General features: G+C 55.3%; 2 pseudogenes; both read left to right on the top strand.

The window, feature by feature from the left end:
- Positions 1 to 9,902: 9,902 nt before the first annotated feature.
- LOC133053573 (testis-specific Y-encoded protein 1-like) lies at positions 9,903 to 12,189 on the top strand (annotated as a pseudogene).
- Positions 12,190 to 15,881: 3,692 nt separating this feature from the next.
- LOC133053619 (testis-specific Y-encoded protein 1-like) lies at positions 15,882 to 23,562 on the top strand (annotated as a pseudogene).
- Positions 23,563 to 25,519: the final 1,957 nt, after the last annotated feature.

Below are 25,519 nucleotides of genomic sequence, written 5' to 3'. Positions count from 1 at the left end.
TGGGGACTGCCTTCCTTGGCACGTGGGCTTGGTATGCAAGCAGGGATGCCTGTCTTTCCAGAGTTCTACTTGGGCCTAGTGAGAGCAACTGAAATAAATGCTTGGCATTTATCAAATGTTTGAGGCCTTGGGTGGGATCAAGCCCTCTGGGTGCACTTGAGATAGAAATGGTGCTTTCTGCCCCAGAGGGACATAAGCTGTGGCCCTAAAACGGCCAGTTTCCCAGGGCATCATCTGTTCAGGGACTCCGTGGGTCTGGGTAGTAGTAAATTAAAGGGACTAGTTCTAGGGATGCCACCTCCCCTTTATGGCCTCAGTTCCCATGCCTTGTACTGGAAGTGACCCTGTAGATGCATGTGCACCTTCTTCATGACATTGTATCAGTCCCGGGGCTGCCACGGTCTCTTGGGGCTGTTGGAGCCTTGGGCATCTTGTGGCCTTTTCCAGCTACAGGAACGGAGAGCTGGGGGCACAGATAGGCAGGTGCACACAGAAAGCTCCAAGATAGGCAGGACACGGGCCCTCAGCCAGAATGCTGTGGGCCCTAAGGGGTATAGGCATGCAATGTGGCACAGACTTGACAAGGCATGATGTAGAGAGGTGCACACTGAGAAAGCAGTTCTCCAAGTCAGCTGAGCCCAAAGGCCCTTGTTTTCTGGTTCCCTGAAGGAAAGCACAGGTAATGGAATCATGCCAACATGACTGGTACTGTGAACCTGCCCAAGGTTATGGGAGAATGTGGAACACAGGCGCAAGTCACTCACCTGTCAACACCGAGCACTTCCAGGTCTGCCAGATGCTCTGCAGGTCCGTCCCTGTCATGAACAATGCCAAGATTTTGTTAACGTTGAGCGGATGTCACAGAGATAGAAGTGCAAGCTGACAGGATCAACGAGCAAGTGAAGGAAAATAACATGGACAAGGAATGTCGGGTGCTTACCAAAATCCATGTTCCTGGACAAGAAAGCGTGTACGTCCGCACATGTGTAAGTCTCCTCTCAGGGATGTGATTGTGGACATTTGGACATGTGTGCATATTTGTGCACAGAAGCGCCTACCACTAAACTTGTGAGGATAAGCAGTCAGAAGATACCTAGCTAGGTGATGCAAGATAGGACAGCCAAAACATGAAGGGAACATAGATTCTGGCCAGCAGAAGCAGTGAATCCAGGGAATCATGCCCTATGATCTCACTGAGTTAGCAAGTTCTACATGGAAATAGACGCCTGCAGCCCAGACCTCTGGCAGAAAGGAGAGGCAGGAGGAAATCACCTGGGCGTGATCAGTGAGTGGGGAGGAGCTGAGACACAGATTGGGCTGCAGTCCCAGGAACAGAAGCTGCAGTGGGTGAGCCAACAGCCCTTTGAACACACAGCTACAAGCGCCTTGGCATCCTTTTTAAGTGCTGGGCATTCTTTCCATGTCCTGGCCGGGAGCATGAGCACCCCTTGCCTTTTGTGTAAGTTTTCAGAGATACAGCTGCACTGGAGCATAAGCACCTGCTACCTGCAGAACCATCGAGTGTGAGACACCTCTCTTTATACACTTTGCAGAACACAGATACCGCATAACAGGACTATAGGAAGGATGGCTTAGGTTGGTCGTCTTGCTGGTACCAGCCCCACAGGTTTTGGCCACTTGGTAGGCTGGGATGTGTTCTCACCTGGTGAAGAGAACCTCTTTGAAAGAGTCTGGATAGGGTAAATGGGCCATCGTGCAGGCCTCCGGCACTGGTGTGTCATGGAACTCAACGCGCTGGTGTCCTTAGCCTCTCACTGGTAGGCATTCCAGAAAGCTTCAGGTAGTTCCATCATGCCAGCAGACCTTGACCCGTTTCTCCCTCTGTGAAAGGTGTGGCCAAATCGCCAGAGTCCTGTGCAGTGTTCATGTCTGCCTAACTAGGGAAGGAGGGTCGCCTGTCCCCTTCTGCGCTTCAGCAGTGACCACCCACCGTGGGCTTTCCAGTTTGAGGGATCACTCTCCGACCCTGTGGCCCAGAACAGTCTCATCTGCCATGGGTGCGACTCATTGAGGAGGAGAAGCACTTGACTTCACTCCATGTTTAAGCATCTCTTCTGAGCACTGGTGTCCGGAGAATGGCAGAGGACCACAGCACCACTTAGAGAGTCAGAGACACACAGACAGCATTCCCTGGTGCACACACAGCAGGATCGCCAGAATCAGTGATAGGCAAGAAGCAGAGACAAAGAGAGAGATCTCTGCCCTATGGCTCTGGTGCCCCTGAAGTGTAGAGGTCAACTGTAGCAAACTTTGTGGTTTGTGCACACTCCCCTACCATCCAGACAGCAACAGGCTCCTATCCCAGTGAGGAAAGTATCCAGCCACTTTGCAACCCTGCCTAACCTTTAGATACTCAGGGAGAGCTCCCAGGGATGGGCCGTCCCATGGGACACAGCAGTGTGCTCTTTGGATTGCAGAGCGAGAACACATGGCTTGAAATTCCAGAGGCCAATTCAATGCCAGCACCTGCAGGAACGCCAGATGCAATAGCCCTGCCCTCCCGGTAGCCGAGTGTGGCCACGTGGGGGCGCTGGAGCCCAGGAAGCGAGGAAGCGCCCTCTGGTCTAGGGGCGTTTACCTCAGGGTGCCGCCCACTACCCTCTCTGCCATTGGTCTCGATTTGACCCAGCAGCCTGAGCCTGTCTCACAGCCTAGGCGTCCCGCGTGTTGGGCTGATCTCCGAGCACCCTCTCCTGGCCTCTCCGGAACCCCTTTCTTCAGCCTCAGGCCACCCGCCACACAGCAGGCCCCACCTCCTGACCATTCCGCTCTCACCCCGCCCTAAAGAGCTAGCGAGCCACACCCGGTTACCTCAGCCGTGCCGCCATTCCTCACCACTTGCTGTGCTATTATGTCCGGTCCCTTCGCATCTGCCCCAGCTCGGGGTCACAGCCATGTCCCAGAGGAGCGTGAGAGGCTGCCAGAGGAAGCTGGGAGCGTCCCGGGACTCCGGACCTTCTTAGCTGGGAGCCCGGGTGCTCAGGGGGCAGTGGCCAGGGGGCCTGCCATCGCGATGCCGTGCACGGCTGGGACTTTGCAGCCACCAGGTGGCACAGCAGGCGAAGAGGTCACCCTCTAGGTGGTGGAGCCGGTGAAGGACAGCGGGGGTCCCTGGTGGACAGAGATGAGGCGGGGATCAGTCGAGGGTGCCAGCTGCTGGAGGAATACGTTATGGAGGAGGTGGAGGTTGTGGCAGATGAGGAGCGGGATCAGGGGTCCTCCCAGGAGCTGAAGGACAAGACGGTGGAGGAGCAGGGCCTGGAAAGACCTGGAGGCCCGAGAGAGCGGCCGGCGCCAAGTGTGCTACAGGCACTGAGCGCCCTGCAGTTGGAAGTGAGCTCCATGCATGAGGAAAATGGCCGGGCCTCCATTCGTTTCATGTGCATGAACCATCTGAGGAGGAAGCCTCACTTGGCTCAGAGAAGCGCCATCCTCCTGGCTTCTGAGCCAAAGCTGTATCCTTCCTGCTGCAACTAGCTGTTTGCCTGTCAGGAAGAGGAGGAGGAAGTGGAGCAGAAGCAGGAGCATATGCAGGAGTGGGCGGTGCGGGTGTGTGGCGAGGGCAGAGGTAGTGTGCTGCAGGCCACTGACGGAAGTGTGTTCCTGGGCATTGGCAGGTTCCAAAGGCACAGCCGAGGAGTATGCGGTCAGAGCCACACCTGTAAGTGTCGCAGCCATGACTCGTGGTTTCACCTTCAGGCCTGCATCTGAGGAGGTTCAGTACCCAGGGCCTCTAGGTCAGGATGACCAGAGAGAGTACACTACAGGTGCAACTGCAGACGTTAATTGTTGTAAATGTGGATGATACCCGGAAATAGATGAGACATGGGAGGCTCGCACACACACACACACACACACACACACACACACACATGCACACAGACACACACATGCACACGCACACACACATCCAGAGATACACACACATTCAGACACACATAGAAACACACACACACCCCAATTTCCTTCAGATTCGGTAGTCACAAGGACTGCAAGTCCTAACCCTGTTACCAGAGACATGCCACACCCCAGAAACATGGGCCAGGAGGCGGGCAAGAGAGGTGAGAAATCGCCCCTGCTGTTGGGTTGCAGACTGCCTGAGCTGCAAAACAGCACAGGGAACCCAGAGCCACGAGCACGTCTGATGGTATGGCAGTGCCTGAAGATGTGAGTCGTGGCTGGGCAAGCGCGAGTGCCCAGCATCCTTGCAAATGCTTGTTCCAGTGTCCTTCTCCAGGCCAGACTAAGGCTGTTGCCCCTGCCTCTTCTTGGCCCGGCACGAGGCCTGAATGTCTACTTGACCCAATGCAGGTATGAACCACCCTCAAGTGTCAATCATAATCAGCACTCAGGATGATTTTCTTAGGTACATGATCGACTTCAAGGTCAGTGAGGGAGGCTGAGGATGGGTGGGTATGGCACTTGACAGGGAGGTGGGGGATGGTGTTATCCATGAGCTTGTACTGTGAGTCTTTGCAGAGGCGTCATGGAGGCTGTTAAGGCCCGCTTGGGAGGCAAGCAGAGGCCCCTCGATGCTTGCACCTTTTCCTTCCTCCCTGAGCTGGCAGGTGCAGGTGCGGAGCCATCCCCGGTCCCGCTGCAAGCTGATCTTCTCCTTTCGGGACAACCCGTACTTCTGGAACACGGTGATTGTTAAGGAATATTACCTTGACATCACTGGTAAACGTGGCTCCCAGGGTGGTGAGTGTGGGTACACAAGGGGGCCGGGGTGGGGGTGTGGGTGGATGCTTCAGCTGCCGCATCCGCCCCTGTCTCCCCTGTCTTTCTACAGGGTATAGGGCACGTCATTCCACACCAGTCCACTGGTTCTGGGACTTTGAACGGGGAGCACCCAACTGCAGGCTGGACACCAGGAGCCTGAACTTTCTCAGTTGGCTGTCAGGCCACCACTGCCCAGAATCAAACAGGAATGCTGAGGTGCGTTTGGTTTGGGCCTGCAAACAGTTGGCGATTGATGTTGGAGCTCTTGGCTTCTCACGGGAGGGTTAGGGGCCTGGTCAGCCCCGGGCTGACCTTGCTCACATTGCCATCAGATCATTGGCCAGGACGTGTGGGACGATCCCCTGAAGTACTACCCCAGGGACGACATTTGTGCCATGAGAGGTAGCTTACGGAAACAGGTGGTGAGTGGTCTGCAGGGGGGCCCTGAGGGGACATACGTGTAGAGGCTGGGCACTGTCCTTTCCCAGATGGGGATCCTCAGGCTCATGCAAGCTGGCTGCGGAGCCTGGGTTTGGGTCATGCACGTAGCAGGTGACGTGCTGAGACTGGAGGCGTGGGGACTCGGTGTGGCCGTGAGTGAAGGAAGTCTCCCTCCAAGCAGCTGTGGTTGGAATGCCAGAATTCTCGGTGATTCTGTTCAAGGCAGGGTGAATGCCGTCTGTTTGTCAGAATCATCCTTCGGTCAATTGCACTATCCCCGGCCCTCTGCTGCTCAGAAATTTTGAGATTTTCTGGGTCCTTGCCTCCCGCCACTGCTCCTGGGATAGCCTATGACTGGAAGGGCGTCCTCTCTGGGATCCCAGTGCACTTAGGTGCTGACTTTGGGGTTGTCTGTGAATTTCCACATCCACCACTTGCCGTCTCACCGCCACCATGCAGGCCGAGCTGGGACCGGCTTCAGGCCGGCTTGGGAAACTGCGGAAGAGCTGCGGGACGATGTGGACCAGGGGCCCCAAGGCAAGGACATGGTGCCTACTGATGCCATTTCCCACATTGCTGGGCATGGGCGTCTTCAGCTACTGAGAGAGCTGTGTTCCCTCTTTGTGTTTGTGTCCCCATGCCGAGCATGTGTGTGTATATACACACGTGGTCTTGTGTCACCTGTGTTAATGTGGGTCTGTGTGTGTGTGTGTGTGTTTCTGGCTCAGGGCAGACACACAGATGAAGGTGTCAGGAGAGGAACTGCCAAGCGACAAGAAGAGGAGGCACGAGCCGTCCCCAGACTGAGGGTCGCTGGTCGAAGTATCTCTGCACTGATCCTGTCCAGGGTGGGAGAGAGGAAAGGATGACCAGGGATAACTCAGAGCATGGCTCCCATGTGTGCAACTAGACCAAAAAGGAAAACACGTTCACATTTTCTACCGTGTTATTTTGTGTACTTGGACCAGGTGGAGGTTTGGGTGGTCAGAGGGTTCACCCAGTGCCAATCAGGTGGGGTGGGGCTTTGAAACCACTGCCTATGGACCCCTGAGTCTGTGGCAGAGTGGGCCAGCTGATGGAAATGTTGGTCGTGGCTATGGCACGACCCGGGGTGGTGAGGAGCCTAAGGTCCTGTAGAGAAGGGCAGAGACCCAAAGGAGGAGGACTCACAGAGAGCCTGCTGCCCTGGAACCTTGTCCCACACACATAAGAAGGATACACGGGAGAAGTCCTGGGCCATGCTGCCCAGGATCAGCCCGTCAGGCAGCACGCTCCCTCCCGAAGGAGCACACACTGGCATGATCGAACACTACATGTCAGCTGTGCTGAGGTAGGCTGTCCGTGTGAAACCCCAGGCATCCTAGCAGGCACAGGGTGTGAGTGTGGCATGCCACCAGGCACTTGCAACCTCCCTGGCAGTGCAGAAAGGCGAGGAGAGCACATGTGTGCAGTGTACATATGTGTCCCTCTGCCGGAGTGTGTCTGTGAGGCAGGGAAGTGGGAGGACGCATGGATGGTGGGCTGGCTGTTTGTCCCAAGGGACCCTGGGACAGTGGGTGACAAGGAAGGCCCTGGGGTCCGCACAGAGCCTGCTGGTTTTCTGTGGTCCTGCCAAAGATACCTGATGGTTCGTGCTGAACCCCCTGAAGTGAATCCCTTCCCTCCTCTAGGGTCTTGCCCCTGGCTGTAAAGCCAGAGTGGCAAAGGTGACAGTCTGATCTTGAGGGTGGATTCCGGCAGTCTCGCTGGAGCAGAATCTCCGATTTGGTCTTAGGGGATCTGCACCAGGTGACACTCAGAGGGACCGTACTTTCCAGGTGACCGTTTTCGATGTCCCTTGGCACAGCTAGGGACTTCCTTCCTTGGCATGTGGGCTAGGTAGGCAAGCAGGAATGCCTGTCTTTCCGGAGTCCTACCTAGGCCTAGTGAGAGCAACTGAAATAAATGCTTGGCATTTATCAAATATTTGAGGCCTTGGGTGCGATCAAGCCCTCTGGGTGCACTTGAGATAGAAATGGTGCTTTCTGCCCCAGAGGGACATGAGCTGTGGTCCTAAAACGGCCAGTTTCCCAGGGCATCATCTGTTCAGGGACTCCGTGGTTCTGGGTAGTAGTAAATTGAAGGGACTAGTTCTAGGGATGCCACCTCCCCTTTCTGGCCTCAGTTCCCATGCCTTGTACTGGAAGAGACCCTGTAGATGCATTTTCAGCTTCTTCACGACATTGTATCAGTCCCAGGCCTGCCACGGTCTCTTGGGCCTGTTGGAACCTTGGGCATCTCGTTGGCATGTTCCAGCTACAGGGAGGGAGCACTGGGGGCACAGGTAGGCAGGTGCACACAGAAAACTCCAAGATAGGGAGGACAGGGTCCCTCAGCCAGAATGCTGTGGGCCCTAAGGGATATAGGCATGCAATGGGGCACAGACTTGACAAGGCATGATGTAGAGAGGTGCACACCGAGAAAGCAGTTCTCCAAGTCAGCTGAGCCCAAAGGCCCTTGTTTTCTGGTTCCCTGAAGGAAAGCACAGGTAATGGAATCATGCCAACATCACTGGTACTGTGAACCTGCCCAAGGTTAGTGGAGAATGTGGAACACAGGCGCAAGTCACTCAGCTGTCCACACCGAGCACTTCCAGGCCTGCCAGATGCTCTGCATTTCCATCCCTGTCATGAACAATGCCAAGATTTTGTTAACCTTGAGCAGATATCACAGAGATAGAAGTGCAAGCTGACAGGATCAACGAGCAAGTGAAGGAAAATAACATGGACAAAGAATGTCAGGTGCTTACCAAAATCCATGTTCCGGGACAAGAAAGACTGTACGTCCGCATATGTGTAAGTCTCCTCTCAGGGATGTGAGTGTGGACATGTGGACATGTGTGCATATTTGTACGCAGAAGCGCCTACCAGTACACTTGTGAGGATAAGCAGTCGGAAGATACCTAGCTAGGTGACGCAAGAAAGGACAGCCGAAACATGAAGGGAACATAGACTCTGGCCAGCAGAAGCAGTGAAGCCAGGGAATCAGGCCCTATGATCTCACTGAGTTAGCAAGTTCTACATGGAAATAGACGCCTGTTGCCGGGACCTCTGGCAGAAAGGAGAAGCAGGAGGAAATCACATGGGTGTGATCGGTGAGTGGGGAGGAGCCGAGACACAGATTGGGCTGCAGTCCCAGGAACAGAAGCTGTGGTGGGTGAGCCAACAGCCTTTTGTACAAACAGCTACGAGGGCCGTGGCATCCTCCTTAAGTGCTGGGCATTCTTTCCATGTCCTGGCCAGGAGCATGAGCACCCCTTGCTTTTGTGTAAGGTTTCAGAGATACAGCGGCACTGGAGCATAAGCACCTGCTACCTGCAGAACCATCGAGTGTGAGACATCTCTCTTTGTACACTTTGCAGAACACAGATACCGCATGAGTGGACTATAGGAACGATGGCTTAGGTTGATCCTCTTGCTGGTAGCAGCCCCACAGGTTTGGGCTACCGGGTAGGCTGGGATGTGTACTCACCTGGAGAACAGAACCTCTTTGAAAGGGCCTGGATAGGGTAAACGGGCCAACGTGCAGGCCTCCGGCACTGGTGTGTCATGGAACTCAACGCGCTGGTGTCCTTAGCCTCTCACTGGTAGGCATTCCAGAAATGTTCAGGGAGTTCCGTCATGCCATCAGACTGTGACCCGTTTCTCCCTCTGCGCAAGGTTTGGCCATGTGGCCACAGTCCTGTGCAGCGTTCATGTCTGCCCAGCCAGGGAAGGAGGGTCGCCTGTCCCCTTCTGCGCTTCAGCAGTGACCACCCAACGTGGGCTTTCCAGTTTGAGAGAGCACTCTCTGACCCTGTGGCCCAGAACAGTCTCATCTGCCATGGGTGCGACTCATTGAGGAGGAGAAGGGCTTGCCTTCACTCCAAGGTTAAGCGTCTCTTCTGAGCACTGGTGTCCGGAGAATGGCAGAGGACCACAGCACCACTTAGAGAGTCAGAGACACACAGATAGAATTCCCTGGTGCACACACAGCAGGATCAACAGAATCAGTGATAGGCAAGAAGCAGAGACAAAGAGAGAGATCTCTGCCCTATGGCTCTGGTGCCGCTGAAGAGCGGAGGTCAAATGTTGCAAACGTTGGGGTTTGTGCACCCTCCCCTACCATCCAGAAAACAGTAGGCTCCTATCCCAGGGAGGAAAGTATCCAGCCACTTTGGGCGCTGCCTAACCTTTAGATACTCAGGGAGAGCTCCCAGGGATGGGCAGTCCCATGGGACACAGCAGTGTGCTCTTTGGATTACAGAGCGAAAACACATGGCTTGAAATTCCAGAGGCCAATTCAATGCCAGCACCTGCAGGAACGCCAGATGCAATATCCCTGCCCTCCCGGTAGCCGAGTGTGGACACGTGGGGGCGCTGGAGCCCAGGAAGCGAGGAAGCGCCCTCTGGTCTAGGGGCGTTTACCTCAGGGTGCCGCCCACTACCCTCTCTGCCATTGGTCTCGATTTGACCCAGCAGCCTGAGCCTGTCTAACAGCCTAGGCGTCCCGCGTGTTGGGCTGATCTCCGAGCACCCTCTCCTGGCCTCTCGGGAACCCCTTTCTTCAGCCTGAGGCCACCCGCCACACAGCAGGCCTCACCTCCAGACCATTCCACTCTCACCCCGCCCCAAAGAGCTAGCCAGCCACACCCGGTTACCTCAGCTGGGCCGCCATTGCACACCACTTGCTGTGCTATTATGTCCGGTCCCTTCGCATCTGCCCCAGCTCGGGGTCACAGCCATGTCCCAGAGGAGCGTGAGAGGCTGCCAGAGGAAGCTGGGAGCGTCCCGGGACTCCGGACCTTCTTAGCTGGGAGCCCGGTTGCTCAGGCGGCAGTGGCCAGGGGGCCTGCCGTCGTGATGCCGTGCACGGCTGGGACTTTGCAGCCACCAGGTGGCACAGCAGGCAAAGGGGTCACCCTCTACGTGGTGGAGGCGGTGGAGGACAGCGGGGGGGGGGGGACCTGGTGGACAGAGAGGAGGCGGGGATCAGGTGAGTGTGCCAGCTGCTGGAGGAGGACGTTATGGAGGAGGTGGAGGTTGTGGCAGATGATGAGCGGGATCAGGGGTCCTCCCAGGAGCTGAAGGAGAAGACGCTGGGGGAGCCGGGCCTGGAAAGACCTGGAGGCCCGAGTGAGCGGCCAGCGCCAAATGTGCTACAGGCACTGACCGCCCTGCAGCTGGAAGTGAGCTCCCTGCATGAGGAAAACCGTCGGGCCTCCGTTGGCTTCATGCGCATGAACCATCTGAGGAGAAAGCGTCACTTGGCTCGGAGAAGCTCCATCCTCCAGGGCATCCCTGGCTTCTGGGCCAAAGCTGTATCCTTCCTGCTGCAACTAGCTGTTTGCCTGTTGGGAAGAGGAGGAGGAGGTGGAGCAGAAGCAGGAGCATGTTCAGGAGTGGGTGAGGCGGGTGTGTGGCGAGGGCACAGGGAAGGTGCTGCAGGCCACTGACGGAAGTGTGTTCCTGGCATTGGCAGGTTCCAAAGGCACAGCCGAGGAGTATGCTGTCAGAGCCACACCTGTAAATGTCGCAGCCATGACTCGTGGTTTCCCCTTCAGGCCTGCATGTGAGGAGGATCAGTACCCAGGGCCTCTAGGTCAGGATGACCAGAGAGAGTACACTAGAGCAGCAACTGCAAACATTTATTGTTGTAAATCTGGATGATCCCAGGAAATAGCTGAGACTTGGGAGTCCCGCACACACACACACACACACACATAAGCGCACACACACACACACACACAGAAACACACACACATCCAGAGATACACATACATTCAGACACACATAGAAACACACACACACCCCAATTTCCTTCAGATTCGGTAGTCACAAGGACTGCAATTCCTAACCATGTACCAGTGACATGTCACACCCCATCATACATGGGCCAGGAGGCGGGCAAGAGAGGTGAGAAATCGCACCTGCTTGTGGGTTGCAGACCACCTGAGCTGCAAAACAGCACAGGGAGCCCAGATCCACGAGCAGGTCTGATGGTATGTCAGGGCCTGAAAATGTGAGTCATGGCCGGGCAAGCGCGAGTGCCCAGCATCCTTGCAAATGCCTGTTCCAGTGTCCTTCTCCAGGCCAGAATAGGGCTGTTGCCCCTGCCTTTTCTTGGCCCAGCACGTGGCCTGACTGTCTCCTTGACCCAAAGCAGATTATCAACCACCCTCAAGTGTCAATCATAATCAGCACTCAGGATGATTTTCTTAGGTACATGATCGACTTCAAGGTCAGTGAGGGAGGCTGAGGATGGGTGGGTATGGCACTTGACAGGAAGGTGGTGGATGGTGTTATCCATGGGCCTGTACTGTGAGACTTTGCAGAGGCGTCATGGAGGCTGTTAAGGCCGGCCTGGGAGGCAAGCAGAGGCCCATCGATGCTTGCACATTTTCCCTCCTCCCTGTGCTGGCAGGTGCAGGTGCAGAGCCATCCCCGGTCCCGCTGCAAGGTGATCTTCTCCTTTCGGGACAACGCGTACTTCTGGAACACGGTGATTGTTAAGGAATATTACCTTGACATCACTGGTAAATGTGGCTCCCAGGATGGCGAGTGTGGGTACACAAGGGCACCAGGGTGGGGGTGTGGGTGGATGCTTCAGCTGCTGCATCCGCCCCTGTCTCCCCTGTCTTTCTACAGTGTATAGGGCACGTCCTTCCACACCAGTCCACTGGTTCTGGGACTTTGAATGGGAAGCACCCAGCCTTAGGCTGGACACCAGGAGCCTGAACTTTCTCAGTTGGCTGTCAGGCCACAACTGTCCAGAATCGAACAGGATTGCTGAGATGGGTTTGGTTTGGGCCTGCACACAGTTGGTGATTGATGTTGGAGCTCTTGGCTTCTCATGGGAGGGTTAGGGGCCTGGTCATCCCCGGGCTGACCTTGCTCTTATAGCCATCAGGTCATTGGCCAGGACGTGTGGGACGATCCCCTGAAGTACTACCCCAGGGACGACATTTGTGCCATGAGAGGTAGCTGACAGAAACATAGGTGGTGAGGGGGTCTGCAGGGGGGCCCTAAGGGACATACGTGTAGAGGCTGGGGAACTGTCCTTTCCCAGATGGGGATCCTCAGGCTCATGCAAGCTGGCTGCGGAACCTCTGTTTGGGTCATGCACGAAGCAGGTGATGTGCTGAGACTGGAGGCTTGTGGACTCGGTGTTGCCGTGAGTGAAGGAAGTCTCCTTCCAAGCAACTGTGCTTGCAATGCCAGAATCCTCGGTGATTCTGCTTGAGGCAGGGTGAATGCCGTCTATTTATCAGAATCATCCTTCGGTCAATCGCGCTATCCCCGGCCTTCTGCTGCTCAGAAATTTTGAGATTGTCTGGGTCCTTCCCTCCCGCCACTGCTACTGGGATAGCCTATGACTGGAAGGGTGTCCTCTCTGGGATCCCAGTGCACTTAGGTGCTGACTTTGGGATCATCTGTGAATTTCCACATCCACCACTCGCCGTCTCACCGCCACCATGCTGGCCGAGCTGGGACCGGCTTCAGGCTGGCTTGGGTAAATACGGAAGAGCTGCGGGACGATGTGTACACGGGGCCCCAAGGCAAGGACATGGTGCCTACTGATGCCATTTCCCACATTCTTGGGCACGGGCGTCTTCAGCTACTGAGAGAGCTGTGTTCCCTCGTTGTGTTTGTGTCCCCATGCCGAGCATGTGTGTGTATATACACACGTGGTCTTGTGTCACCTGTGTTAATGTGGGTCTGTGTGTGTGTGTGTGTTTCTGGCTCAGGGCAGACACACAGATGAAGGTATCAGGAGAGGAAGTGTCAAGCGACGAGAAGAGGAGGCACGAGCCATCCCCATACTGAGGGTCGCTGGTCGAAGTATCTCTGCACTGATCCTGTTCAGGGTGGGAAAGAGAAAAGGATGACCAGGGATAATTCAGAGCATGGCTCCCATGTGTGCAACTAGACCAAAAATGAAAACATGTTCACATTTTCTACCGTGTTATTTTGTGTATTTGGACCAGGTGGAGGGTTGGGTGGTCAGAGGATTCGCCCAGGGCAAATCAGGTGGGGTGGGGCTTTGAAACCACTGCCTGTGGACCCCTGAGTCTGTGGCAGAGTGGGCCAGCTGATGGAAATGTTGGACGTGGCTATGGCAGGACCCGGGGTGGTGAGGAGGCTAAGGTCCTGTAGAGAAGGGCAGAGACCCAAAGGAGGACGAGGCACACAGAGCCTGCTGCCCTGGAGCTTTGTTCCACACACGTGAGAAGGATACACAAGAGAAGTCCTGGGCCCGTGCTGGCCAGGGTCAGCCCGTCAGGCAGCACGCTCCCTCCCGAAGGAGCACACACTGCCATGATCGAACACTACATGTCAGCTGTGCTGATGTAGGCTGTCCGTGCAAAACCCCAGGCATCCTAGCAGGCAAAGGGTGTGACCGTGGCATGCCACCAGACACTGGCAACCTCCCTTGCAGTGCAGAAAGGTGAGGAGGGCACATGTGTGTGGTGTACGTGTGTGTCTCTCTGCCGGCATGTGCCTGTGAGGCAAGGAAGTGGGAGGACGCAAGGATGGTGGGCTGGCTACTTCTCCCAAGGGACCTTGGGACAGTGGGAAACAAGGAGGTACCTGCGGTCCGATCAGAGCCTGCTGGCTTTCAGTGGTCCTGCCAAAAGATACCTCATGGTTCGTGCTGACGCCCTGATGTGAATCCCTTCCCTCCTCTGGGGTCTTGGCCCTGGCTGTAAAGCCAGAGTGGCAAAGGTGACAGTCTGAACTTGAGGGTGGATTCTGGCAGTCTCGCTGGAGCAGAATCTCCGATTTGATCTTAGGGGATCTGCACCAGGTGACACTCAGAGGGACCCTACTTTCCAGCTGACCATTTTTGATGTCCCTGGGCACAGCTGGGGACTGCCTTCCTTGGCACGTGGGCTAGGTAGGCAAGCAGGGATGCCTATATTTCCAGAGTCCTACCTAGGCCTAGTGAGAGCAACTGAAATAAATACTTGGTATTTATGAAATGTTTGAGGCCTTGGGTGGGATCAAGCCCTCTGGGTGCACTTGAGACACAAATGGTGCTTTCTGCCCCAGAGGAACATGAGCTGTGGGCCTAAAACGGCCAGTTTCCCAGGGCATAATCTGTTCAGGGACTCGGTGGTTCTGGGTAGTAGTAAATTGAAGGGACTAGTTCTAGGGATGCCACCTCCCCTTTCTGGCCTCAGATCCCATGCCTTGTACTGGAAGAGACCCTGTAGATGCATGTGCAACTTCTTCACGACATTGTATCAGTCCCGGGCCTGCCACGGTCTCTTGGGGCTGTTGGAGCCTTGGGCATCTTGTTGGCATGTTCCAGCTACAGGGAAGGAGCACTGGGGGCACAGGTAGGCAGGTGCACACAGAAAGCTCCAAGATAGGAAGGACAGGGGCCCTCAGCCAGAATGCTGTGGGCCCTAAGGGGTATAGGCATGCAATGGGGCACATACTTGCAAGGCATGATGTAGAGAGGTGCACACCGAGAAAGCAGTTCTCCAAGTCAGCTGAGCCCAAAGGCCCTTGTTTTCTGGTTCCCTGAAGGAAAGCACAGGTAATGGAATCATGCCAACATCACTGGTACTGTGAACCTGCCCAAGGTTAGGGGAGAATATGGAACACAGGCGCAAGTCACTCAGCTGTCCACACCGAGCACTTTCAGGCCTGCCAGATGCTCTGTAGGTCCGTCCCTGTCATGAACAATGCCAAGATTTTGTTAACGTTGAGCAGATGTCACAGAGATGGAAGTGCAAGCTGACAGGATCAACAAGCAAGTGAAGGAAAATAACATGGACAAAAAATGTCGGGTGCTTACCGAAATGCATGTTCCAGGACAAGAAAGCCTGTACGTCCGCACATGTGTAAGCCTCCTCTCAGGGATGTGAATGTGGACGTGTGGACATGTGTGCATATTCGTGCGCAGAAGCGCCTACCAGTACACTTGTGAGGATAAGCAGTCGGAAGATACCTAGCTAGGTGACGCAAGAAAGGACAGCCGAAACATGAAGGGAACATAGACTCTGGCCAGCAGAAGCTGTGAAGCCAGGGAATCATGCCCTATAATCTCACTGAGTAAGCAAGTTCTACATGGAAATAGACGCCTGCAGCCCAGAACTCTGGCAGAAAGGAGAGGCAGGAGGAAATCACCTGGGCGTGATCAGTGAGTGGAGAGGAGCCGAGACACAGATTGGGCTGCAGTCCCAGGCACAGAAGCTGCAGTGGGTGAGCCAACACCCCTTTGGACAAACAGCTACGAGGGCCTTGGCATCCTTCTTAAGTGCTGGGCATTCTTTCCATGTCCTGGCCAGGAGCATGAGCACTCCTTGCCTTTTGTGTAAGGTTTCAGAGATACAGTGGCACTGGAGCATAAGCACCTGCTACCTGCATAATCATCGAGTGTGAGACATCTGTCTTTGTACACTTTGCAGAACACAGATACCGCATAAGAGGACTATAGGAAGGATGGCTTAGGTTGGTCATCTTGCTGGTACCAGCCACACAGATTTGGGCCACCGGGTAGGCTGGGATGTGTTCTCACCTGGAGAACAGAACCTCTTTGAAAGGGCCTGGATTGGGTAAACAGGCCATTGTGCAGGCCTCCGGCACTGGTGTGTCATGGAACTCAATGCGCTGGTGTCCTTAGCCTCTCACTGGTAGGCATTTCAGCAAGGTTCAGGTAGTACCGTCATGCCAGCAGACTGTGACCCGTTTCTCCCTCTGCGCAAGGTGTGGCCGTGTGGCCACAGTCCTGTGCAGCGTTCATGTCTGCCCAGCAAGGGAGGCAGGGTCGCCCGTCCCCTTCTGTGCTTCAGCAGTGACCACCCACTGTGGGCTTTCCAGTTTGAGAGAGCACTCTCCGAACCTGTGGCCCCGAACAGTCTCATCTGCCATGGGTGCGACTCATTGAGGAGGAGAAGGGCTTAACTTCACTCCAAGGTTAAGCATCTCTTCTGAGCGCTGGTATCTGCAGAATGGCAGAGGCCATAGCACTACTTAGACAGTCGGAGACACACAGACAGCATTCCATGGTGCACACACAGCAGGATCACCAGAAACAGTGATAGGCGAGACGCAGACACAAAGAGACAAAGAGAGAGATCTCTCTCTTATGGCTCTGATGCCCCTGAACAGTGGAAGTCATCTGATGCAAACGTTGGGTTTTTGTACACACTCCCCTACCATCCAGACAGCAGCAGGCTCCTATCCCAGGGAGGAAAGTATCCAGCCACTTTGCTCCCATGCCTATCCTTTAGATATTCAGGGAGAGCTCCCAGGGATGGGCGGTCCCAAGGGACACAGCAGTGTGCTCTTTGGATTGCAGAGCGAGAACACATGGCTTGAAATTCCAGAGGCCAATTCATACCACCGCCTGCAGGAACGCCAGATGCAATAGCTCTGCCCTCCCAGAAGCCGAGTGTGGCCACGTGGTGTCACTGGAGCCCAAGAAGCGAGGAAGCCGCCCTCTGGTCTAGGGGCGTTTCACTCAGGGTGCCGCCCACTACCCTCTCTTCCATTCGTCTTAATTTGACCCAGCAGCCTGAGCCTGTGTCACAGCCTAGGGGTCCCGGGTGTTGGGCTGATCTCCGAGCACCCTCTCCTGGCCTCTCCGGAACCCCTTTCTTCAGCCTCAGGCCACCTGCCACACAACAGGCCCCACCTCCTGACCATTCCGCTCTCACCCCGCCCCAAAGAGCTAGCCAGCCACACCCGGTTACCTCAGCCGTGCCGCCATTGCGCACCACTTGCTGTGCTATTATGTCCGGTCCCATCGCATCTGCCCCAGCTCGGGGTCACAGCCATGTCCCAGAGGAGCATGAGAGGCGGCCAGAGGAAGGTGGGAGCGTCCTGGTCTCTGTGAATTTCCACATCCACCACTCGCCATCTCACCACCACCAAGCACGCTGTGCTGGATCTGGCTTCAGGCAGGCTTGGAAAAATACGGAAGAGCTGCGGGATGAGGTGGACAGGGGGCCCCAAGACAAGGACATGGTCCCTACTGATACCATTTCCCACATTGCTGGGCATGGGCGTCTTCAGCTACTGAGAGAGCTGTGTTCCCTCGTTGTGTTTGTGTCCCCATGCCGAGCATGTGTGTGTATATACACACGTGGTCTTGTGTCACCTGTGTTAATGTGGGTCTGTGTGTGTGTGTGTGTGTTTCTGGCTCAGGGCAGACACACAGATGAAGTTGTCAGGAGAGGAACTGCCAAGCGACGAGAAGAGGAGGCACGAGACGTCCCCAGACTGTGGGTCATTGGTCGATGTATCTCTGCAGTGATCCTGTCCATGGTGGGAAAGTGGAAAGGATGGCCAGTGATAATTCAGAGCATGGCTCCCATGTGCGCAACTAGACCAAAAAGGAAAACACGTTCACATTTTCTACCGTGTTATTTTGTGTATTTGGACAAGCTGGAGGTTTCTGTGGTCAGAGGATTCGCCCAGGGCAAATCAGGTGGGCTGGGGCTTTGAAAGCACTGCCTGTGGACCCCTGAGTCTGTGGCAGAGTGGGCCAGCCAATGGAAATGTTGGACTTGGCTATGGCAGGACCCGGGGTGGTGAGGAGGCTAAGGTCCTGTAGAGAAGGGCAGAGACCCGAAGGAGGAGGAGGCACACAGAGCCTGCTGCCCTGGAGCCATGTTCCTCACATGTTAGAAGGAAACACGGGAGAAGTCCTGGGCCAGTGCTGCCCAGGGTCAGCCCATTAGGTAGCACGCTCCCTCCCGAAGGAGCACACACTGGCATGATCAAACACTAACTGTCAGCTGTGCTGAGGTAATTTGTCCGTGTGAAACCCCAGGCATCCTAGCAGGCACAGGGTGTGAGCGTAGCATACCACCAGGCACTTGCAACCTCCCTGGCAGTGCAGAAATGCGAGATCACATGTGTGGGGTGTACTTGTGTGTCCCTCTGGCGGCTTATGCCTGTGAGGCAGGAAAGTGGGAGGATGCAAGGATAGTGGGCTGGCTGGTTGGGGTAGTGGGAGACAGGGAGGGCCCTGCGGTCCATTCATAACCTGCTGGTTTTCAGTGATCCTGCCAATAGATACCCCATGGCGGGTGCTGAATGTCCTGACATGAATTTCTTCCCTCCTCTTGGGTCTCATCCCTGGCTGTAAGGCCAGAGTGGCAAAGGTGACAGTCTGATCTTGAGGGTGGATTCTGGCAGTCTCGCTGGAGCAGAATCTCCGATTTGGTCTTAGGGGATCTGCACCAAGCGACACTCAGAGGAACCGTGCATTGCAGGTGACCGTTTTGCATGTCACTCGGCCTAGCCAGGGACTGCCTTCCTTGGCATGTGGGCTGGGTAGGCAAGCAGGGATGCCTGTCCTTCCAGAGTCCTACTTGGGCCTAGTGAGTCCAACTGAAATAGAGCCTTGGCATTTATCAAATGAGTGAGGGCTTGGGTGGGATCAATCCCTCTTGGTGCACATGAGATAGAATCGGTGCTTTTTGCCCAAGAGAGGCATGAGCTGTTTGCCTAAAAGGGCCAGTTTCCCAGGGCATCATCCGTTCAGGGACTCCATGAGTCTGAGCAGTGGTACACTGAAGGGACTATGTCTAGGGACGACACCATACCTTTCTGGCCTTATCCCATGCCTTGTACTGGAAGAGACCATGTAGATGCATGTTCACATTCTTCACAACATTGTATCAGTCCCAGGCCTGCCATGGTCTCCTGGGGCTCTTGGAGGCTGGTGTATCTCATTGACCTTTTCCTGATACAGGGAGACAGCGCTTGGTGGCACATGTAGACAGGTGCACACAGAATGCTCCAGAGATAGGAAGGACAGGGGACCTCAGCCAGAATGCTGTGGGCCCTCACAGTTGATAGGCTTGCAAGGGGGCACAGACTTGACAAGGCATGACGTAGAGAGGTGCACACCATGAAAGCAGTTCTCCAAATCAGCGGAGCCCAAAGGCCCTTGTTTTCTGGTTCTCTGAAGGAAGGCACAGGTAATGGAATCATGCTAACGTGACTGGTACTGTGAAGCTGCCCAAGGTTATGGGAGTATGTGGAACACAGGCGCAGGTCACTCAGCTGTCCTCGGCGAGCACATCCAGGCCTGCCCAACGCTCTGCAGGTCGGTCCGTGTCATGAACAATGCCAAGATTTTGTTAAGCTTGAATGCAAGTCACAGAGTTAGAAGTGCAAGCTGACAGGATCGACGAGCCAGTGAAAGAACATAACAGGGACAAATAACGTCAGTGCTTACCAAAACTCATGTTCCTGGACAAGAAAGCCTGTACTTCTGCATAAGTGTAAGTCTCCTCTCAGGGATGTGAGTGTGTACACGTGGACGTGTGTGCACATGCATGCACAGAAGCGCCTGCCAGTACACTTATGAGTGTGAGTAGCCAGAGGGATCCAGGCTAGGGGACGGAAAAATGGACAGTGGAATCCAGAAGGTTCTCATGAAAAGTACATAGACTCTTGCCAGCAGAAGCAGTAAAGCCAGGGAATCATGCCCCGTGATCTCACTGAGTTAGAAGGTTCTGCATGGAAATAGATGCTTGCAGCCAGGACCCGTGACAGAAAGCGAGGCAGGAGGAAATGACCTGGGGGCGATCCGTGAGTGCAGAAGAGCCGAGACACAGATTGGGCTGCAGTCCAAACCACAGTGGGTGAGCCGACAGCCCTTTGGACATCCAGCTACAAAGGCCTTTGCCTCCTTCTCAAGTGCAGGGTATTCTTTCCATGTCCTGGCCAGGAACATGAGCACCCCTTTCCTTTTCTCTAAGGTTTCAGAGATGCAGTGGCAGTGGAGCATAAGCACTTGCTACCTGCAGAATCTTCCAGTATGAAACGTCACTCTTTGTACTCTTGGCAGAACACACATATCGGGTATGAGGACTATAGGAAGGATGGTTTAGGTTGATCATCTTGCTTCTCCCAGCCACACAGGGTTGGGCCACTGGGTAGGATGGGATGTGTTCTCACCTGGAGAACAGAACCTCTTTGAAAGGGGCTCTATAGGGTAAACGGGAAAATGTGCAGGCCTCCAGCACCAGTGTGTCATGGAACTCAACACGGTGGTGTCCTGACCCTTTCAGTGTCCGCATTCCAGCAACGTTCAGGGAGTTCCGTCACATCAGGAGACTGTGATCAGTTTCTCCCTCTGTGCAAGGTGTGGCCATGCCGCCAGCGTCCTGGGCAACGTTCATGTCTGCCCAGCGAGGGAGGGCATGTCGCTGGTCCCCTTCTGCAGTTCAGCAGTGAAAACCCACCATGGCCTTTCCAATTTGACAAAGCACTCTCTGCCCCTGTGGCCCAGAACAGTCTCATCTGCCATGGGTGCGACTCACTGAGGAGGAGATGAGCTTGCCTTCACTCCAAGGTGAAGCATCTCTTCTGAGCGCTGGTGTCTGGAGAATGGCAGAGGCCCACGGCAGCACTTAGAGAGCCAGAGACACACAGACAGCAGCCCCTGGTGCACACACAGCAGGATCGGCAGAAACAGTGCTATGCGAGAAGCAGAGACAAAGAGAGAGATCTGTACCCTATGGCTCTGGTGCCCCTGAACAGTGGAGGTCAAGTGTTGTAAACGTTGGGGTTTGTACACACTCCCCTACCATCCGGACAGCAACAGGCTCCTGTCCCATTGAGGAAAGTATCCAGTCACTTTACCTTCCTGCCTATCCTTTGGCTACTCAGCAAAAGCTCCCAGGCATTGAAAGTCCCATGGGACATGGGAGTGTGCTCTTTGGATTGTGGAGCGAGAACACATGGCTTGAATTTCCAGATGCCAATTCGATGCCAGTGCCTGGGGTAGAACCAGATGCAATAGCCGTGCCCTCCATGAAGCTGAGTGGCGCCAAGTGGGGGCTCTGGAGCCCAGGAAGTGGGGGAGTGTCCCTCTGGTCTAGGGGCATGTCCATTAGGGTGCCGCTCATTCCCCTCTTGGCCCTCAGTCTAGATTTGGAACAGCAGCCTGAGCATGTCTCAGAGCAGACGAAGTTCTCGTGTTTGGCTGATCTCCGTGCACCTTCTCCTGGCCTCTCCAGAACCCCTTTCTTTAGCCTCAGGCCACCCGCCACACACCAGGCCCCGTCTGCCGACCATTTCACTCTCACCCCGCCCCAAAGAGCTAGCGAGCCCCACCCGGTTACTGCAGCCCGGGCCGACTTTGCGCACCACTTGCTGTGCTATTATGTCCGGTCCCTTCGCACCTGCCCCAGCTCGGGATCACAGCCAGGTCCCAGGGGAGCGTGAGAGGCGGCCAGAGGAAGGTGGGAGCATACCGGGACTCCGGACCTTCTTAGCTGGGAGCCCGGGTGCTCAGGGCGCAGTGGTCACGGGGCCTGCCGTCTGGATATTGTGCACGGCTGGGACTTTGCAGCCACCAAGTGGCACAGCAGGCGAAGAGGTCACCCTCTACATGGGGGGAGGCGGTGAAGGAGAGTGGGGGGCGGGGCCTGGTGGACGGAGACGAGGTGGGGATCGGATGGGAGTGCCAGCTGCTGGCAGAAGACGTCATGGAGGAGGTGGAGGTTGTGGCGGATGAGGAGCAGGAAGAGGGGTTCTCCCAGGAGCTGGAGGAGAAGACAGTGGAGGAGCAGGGCCTGGAAAGTCTCGGAAGCCCAAGTGAGCAGCCGGCACTAGATGAGCTACAGGTGCTGGCCACCCTGCAGGTGGAACTGAGTTCCCGGCATGAGGTTAACTCCCGGGCCTCCGTTTGGTTCATGTGCATGAACCATCTGAGCAGGAAGCGTCACTTAGCTTGGAGAAGCGCCATCATCCAGGGCATCCATGGCTTCTGGGCGAAAGATGTATCCTTCTTGCTGCTCCTAGGTGTCCTCCTCTTAGGAGGCAGAGGTGGAGGAGGAGGAGCAAGCTGGGGGGCAGAATCAGGAGGATGTGAAGGGGGCCGTGGCGAGGTCACAGGAAGGGCGCTGGAGGCCCCTGAGGGAAGTGTGGTCCAGGCCAGAGGCATTTTCCAGAGGCACAGCCAAGTAGAATCAGGGCAGAGCCACACCTGTAAGTTTCACAGCCATGACTCTGGGTTTGTCCTTCAGGCCTGCATCTCTGGAGGACCAGTAGTCGAGGCCTCTATGTCAGAAATGACCAGAGAATGTACACTAGAGCAGCAAGTGCAGACACTTATTGTGGTAAATGTGGATGATCCCCAGAAATAGCTGAGACATGGGAGTCTCGCACACACACAAAGATAAACACACATTCAGACACACATAGAAACACACACACACCCCAGTGTCTTTCAGATACGGTGGTCACAAGGACTGTAAGTCCTAAGCATGTTACCAGGGACATGCCACTATGCAGCAAACACGGGACAGTAGGCGGGCAGTAGAGGTCAGAAATAGCCCCTGGTTGAGATGCAGATCACCTGAGCTACAGAACAGCCTAGTGAACCCAGAGACACGAGCGTGTCTGATGGTATTGCAGGGCCTGAAGACGTCAGTGGCGACTGGGCAAGTGGGAGTGCGAAGCATCTTGGCAGATGCCTGTTCCACTGTCCTTCTCCAGACCAGACCAGGGCTGTTGCTCCTGGCTCTTCTTGGCCAGGCCTGTGCCCTTAATGGCTCCTTGACATAAAGCAGATTATGAACCGCTCTCAAGTGTCCATCATAATCAGCACCCAGGATGAAGATTTTCTTAGCTACATGATGTACTTCAAAGTCACCGAGGGAGGCTCAGGATGGGTGGGCTTGGCACATGACAGGGAGCTGGGGAATGTGTTATGCATGGGCCTCTTCTGTAAGAATTTGGAGAGGCGTCATGGAGGCTGTTAATGCCTGCCTGGGAGACAAGCTGAGGCCCCTAGAAGCTTGCAACTTTTGCCTCCTCCCTGTGCTGGCAGGTTTAGGTGCGGAGCCATCCATGGTCCCGCTGCAAGCTTATCTTCTCCTTTCGGGACAACCCGTATTTCTGGAACACAGTGATCGTTAAGGAATACTACCTTGAAATCACTGGTAAACATGGCTCCCAGGGTGGTTAATGTGGGTGTGCAAGGGGGCCGGTTTGGGGGTGGATGCTTCAGCTGCGGCATCCGCCCCTATCTCCGCTGTCTCTCTACAGGGTATAGAACACATCATTCCACTGCAGTCCACTGGTTCTAGGACTTTGAACGGGGAGCACCCAGCTGCAGGCTGGACACCAGGAGCCTTAACTTTCTCAGTTGGCTGTCAGGCCACAACTGCCCAGAATCAAACAGGATTGCTAAGGTGGGTTTGGTTATGGCGCGCGCACAGTTGGCGATTGATGTTGGAGCTCTTGCCTTCTCATGGGAGGGTTAGGGGCCTGGTCAGCCCTGGGCTGACCTTGCTCTTATTGCCATCAGATCATTGGCCAGCACGTGTGGGACGATCCCCTGAAGCACTACCCCCCAGGGAGGAAATTTGAGAGTTAGCTGACAGAAACACAAGTGGTGAGGGTGTCTGCAGGGGGTCCCTGAGGGAACAGCCCTGTAGAGGATGGGGAATGGTCCTTGCCCAGATGGGGATCCTCAGGTTCATGCAAGTTGGCTGCGGAGCCTGGGTTTTTGTCATGCATGTAGCAGGTGACGTGCTGAGACTGGAGGCTTGGGGACTCCATGTGGCCGTGAGTGAAGCAAGTCTCCCTTCAAGCAGCTGTGGTTTCAGAGCCAGAATCCTCGGTGATTCTGCTCGAGGCAGGGTGAATGACATCTGTTTGTCAGAATCATCTTTCGGTCAATCTCGCCAACCCCGGCCTCCTGCTGCTCAGAGAGTTTTTGATTGTCTGGGTCCTTCCCTCCCGCCCCTGCTCCTGGGATTGCCTATGACTGTAAGGGCGTCCTCCCTGGGCTGCCAGTGCACCTGAGTGCTGACTTTTGGGTCTTGTTGAATTTCCACATCCACCACTCGCCGTCTCACTGCAACCACACAGGCCGCACTGGAACTGGCTTCAGGCCGGCTTGGGAAACTACGGAAGAGCTGCGGGACGATGTGGACAGGAGGCCCCAAGGCAAGGACATGGTGCCTACTGATGCCATCTCCCATATTGCTGGGCATGGGCAACTTCAGCTACTGAGAGAGCTGTGTTCCCTCTTTGTGTTTGTGACCCATGCTGAGCATGTGTGTGTATATATACACGTGGTCTTGTGTCACCTGTGTTAATGTGGGTCTGTGTGTGTGTGTGTGTGTGTGTGTGTGTGTGTGTGTGTGTGTGTGTTTCTGGCTCAGGGCAGACACACAGATGAAGGTGTCAGGAGAGGAACTGCGAAGCGATGAGAAGAGGAGGCATGACGCTTCCCCAGACTGAGATTGTTGGTCAACGTATCTCTGCCTTAATCCTGTCCAGGGTGGGAAAGAGGAAAGGATGGCCAGGGATAATTCAGAGCATGGCTCACATGTGTGCAACTACACCAAAAAGGAAAACACGTTCACATTTTCTACCATGTTATTTTGTGTCTTTGGACCAGGTGGAGGGTTGTATGATCGGAGGATTCGACCAGGGCAAATCAGGTGGGGTGGGGCTTTGAAACCACTGCCTGTGGACCCCTGAGTCTGTGGCAGAGTGGGCCAGCCGATGGAAATGTTGGACGTGGCCACGGCATGACTCGTGGTGGTGAGGAGTCTAAGGTCTTGTGGAGAAGGGCAGAGACCTGAAAGAGGAAGAGGCACAGAGAGCCTGCTGCCCTGGAGCCTTGTTCCACACACGTGAGAAGGATACACAGGAGAAGTCCTGGGCCCGTGCTGCCCAGGATCAGCCCGTCAGGCAGCTCGCTCCCTCCCGAAGGAGCACACACTGGCACGATCGAACACTACATGTCAGCTGTACTGAGGTAGGCTGTCTGTGTGTAACCCCAGGCATCCTAGGAGGCACAGGGTGTGAGCGTGGCATGCCACCAGGCACTTGCAACCTCCCTGGCTGTGCAGAAGGGCGAGGAGAGCACATGTGTGGGGTGTACGTGTGTGTCCCTCTGCCGGAGTGTGCCTGTGAGGCAGGGAAGTGGGAGGACGCAAGGATGGTGGGCTGGCTGGTTGGGATAGTGGGAGACAGGGAGGGCCCTGGGGTCCATTCAGAGCCTGCTGGTTTTCAGTGGTCCTGCCAAAAATACCCCATGGCGCATGCTGAATGCCCTGACGTGAATTCCTTCCCTCCTCCTGGGTCTTGTCCCTGGCTGTAAGGCCAGATTGGCAAAGGTGGTGGTCTGACCTTGAGGGTGGATTCTGACAGTCTCACTGGAGCAGAATCTCTGGTTTTGTCCTAGGGGATTGGCCCCAGGCAACACTCAGATGAACCTTTCATTCCAGGTGACTGTTTTCGATGTTCCTTTGCACAGCTGGGGACTGCCTTCCTTGGCGTGTGGGCTGGGTAGGCAACAGGGATGCCTGGCTTTCAAG

The sequence above is a fragment of the Dama dama genome, chromosome Y (genome assembly GCF_033118175.1).
Source record: "Dama dama isolate Ldn47 chromosome Y, ASM3311817v1, whole genome shotgun sequence".
NCBI classification, from domain to species: domain Eukaryota; kingdom Metazoa; phylum Chordata; class Mammalia; order Artiodactyla; family Cervidae; genus Dama; species Dama dama.
Note: the sequence above shows the minus strand (reverse complement) of the source record. Positions and strands in the feature narration are given on the sequence as shown.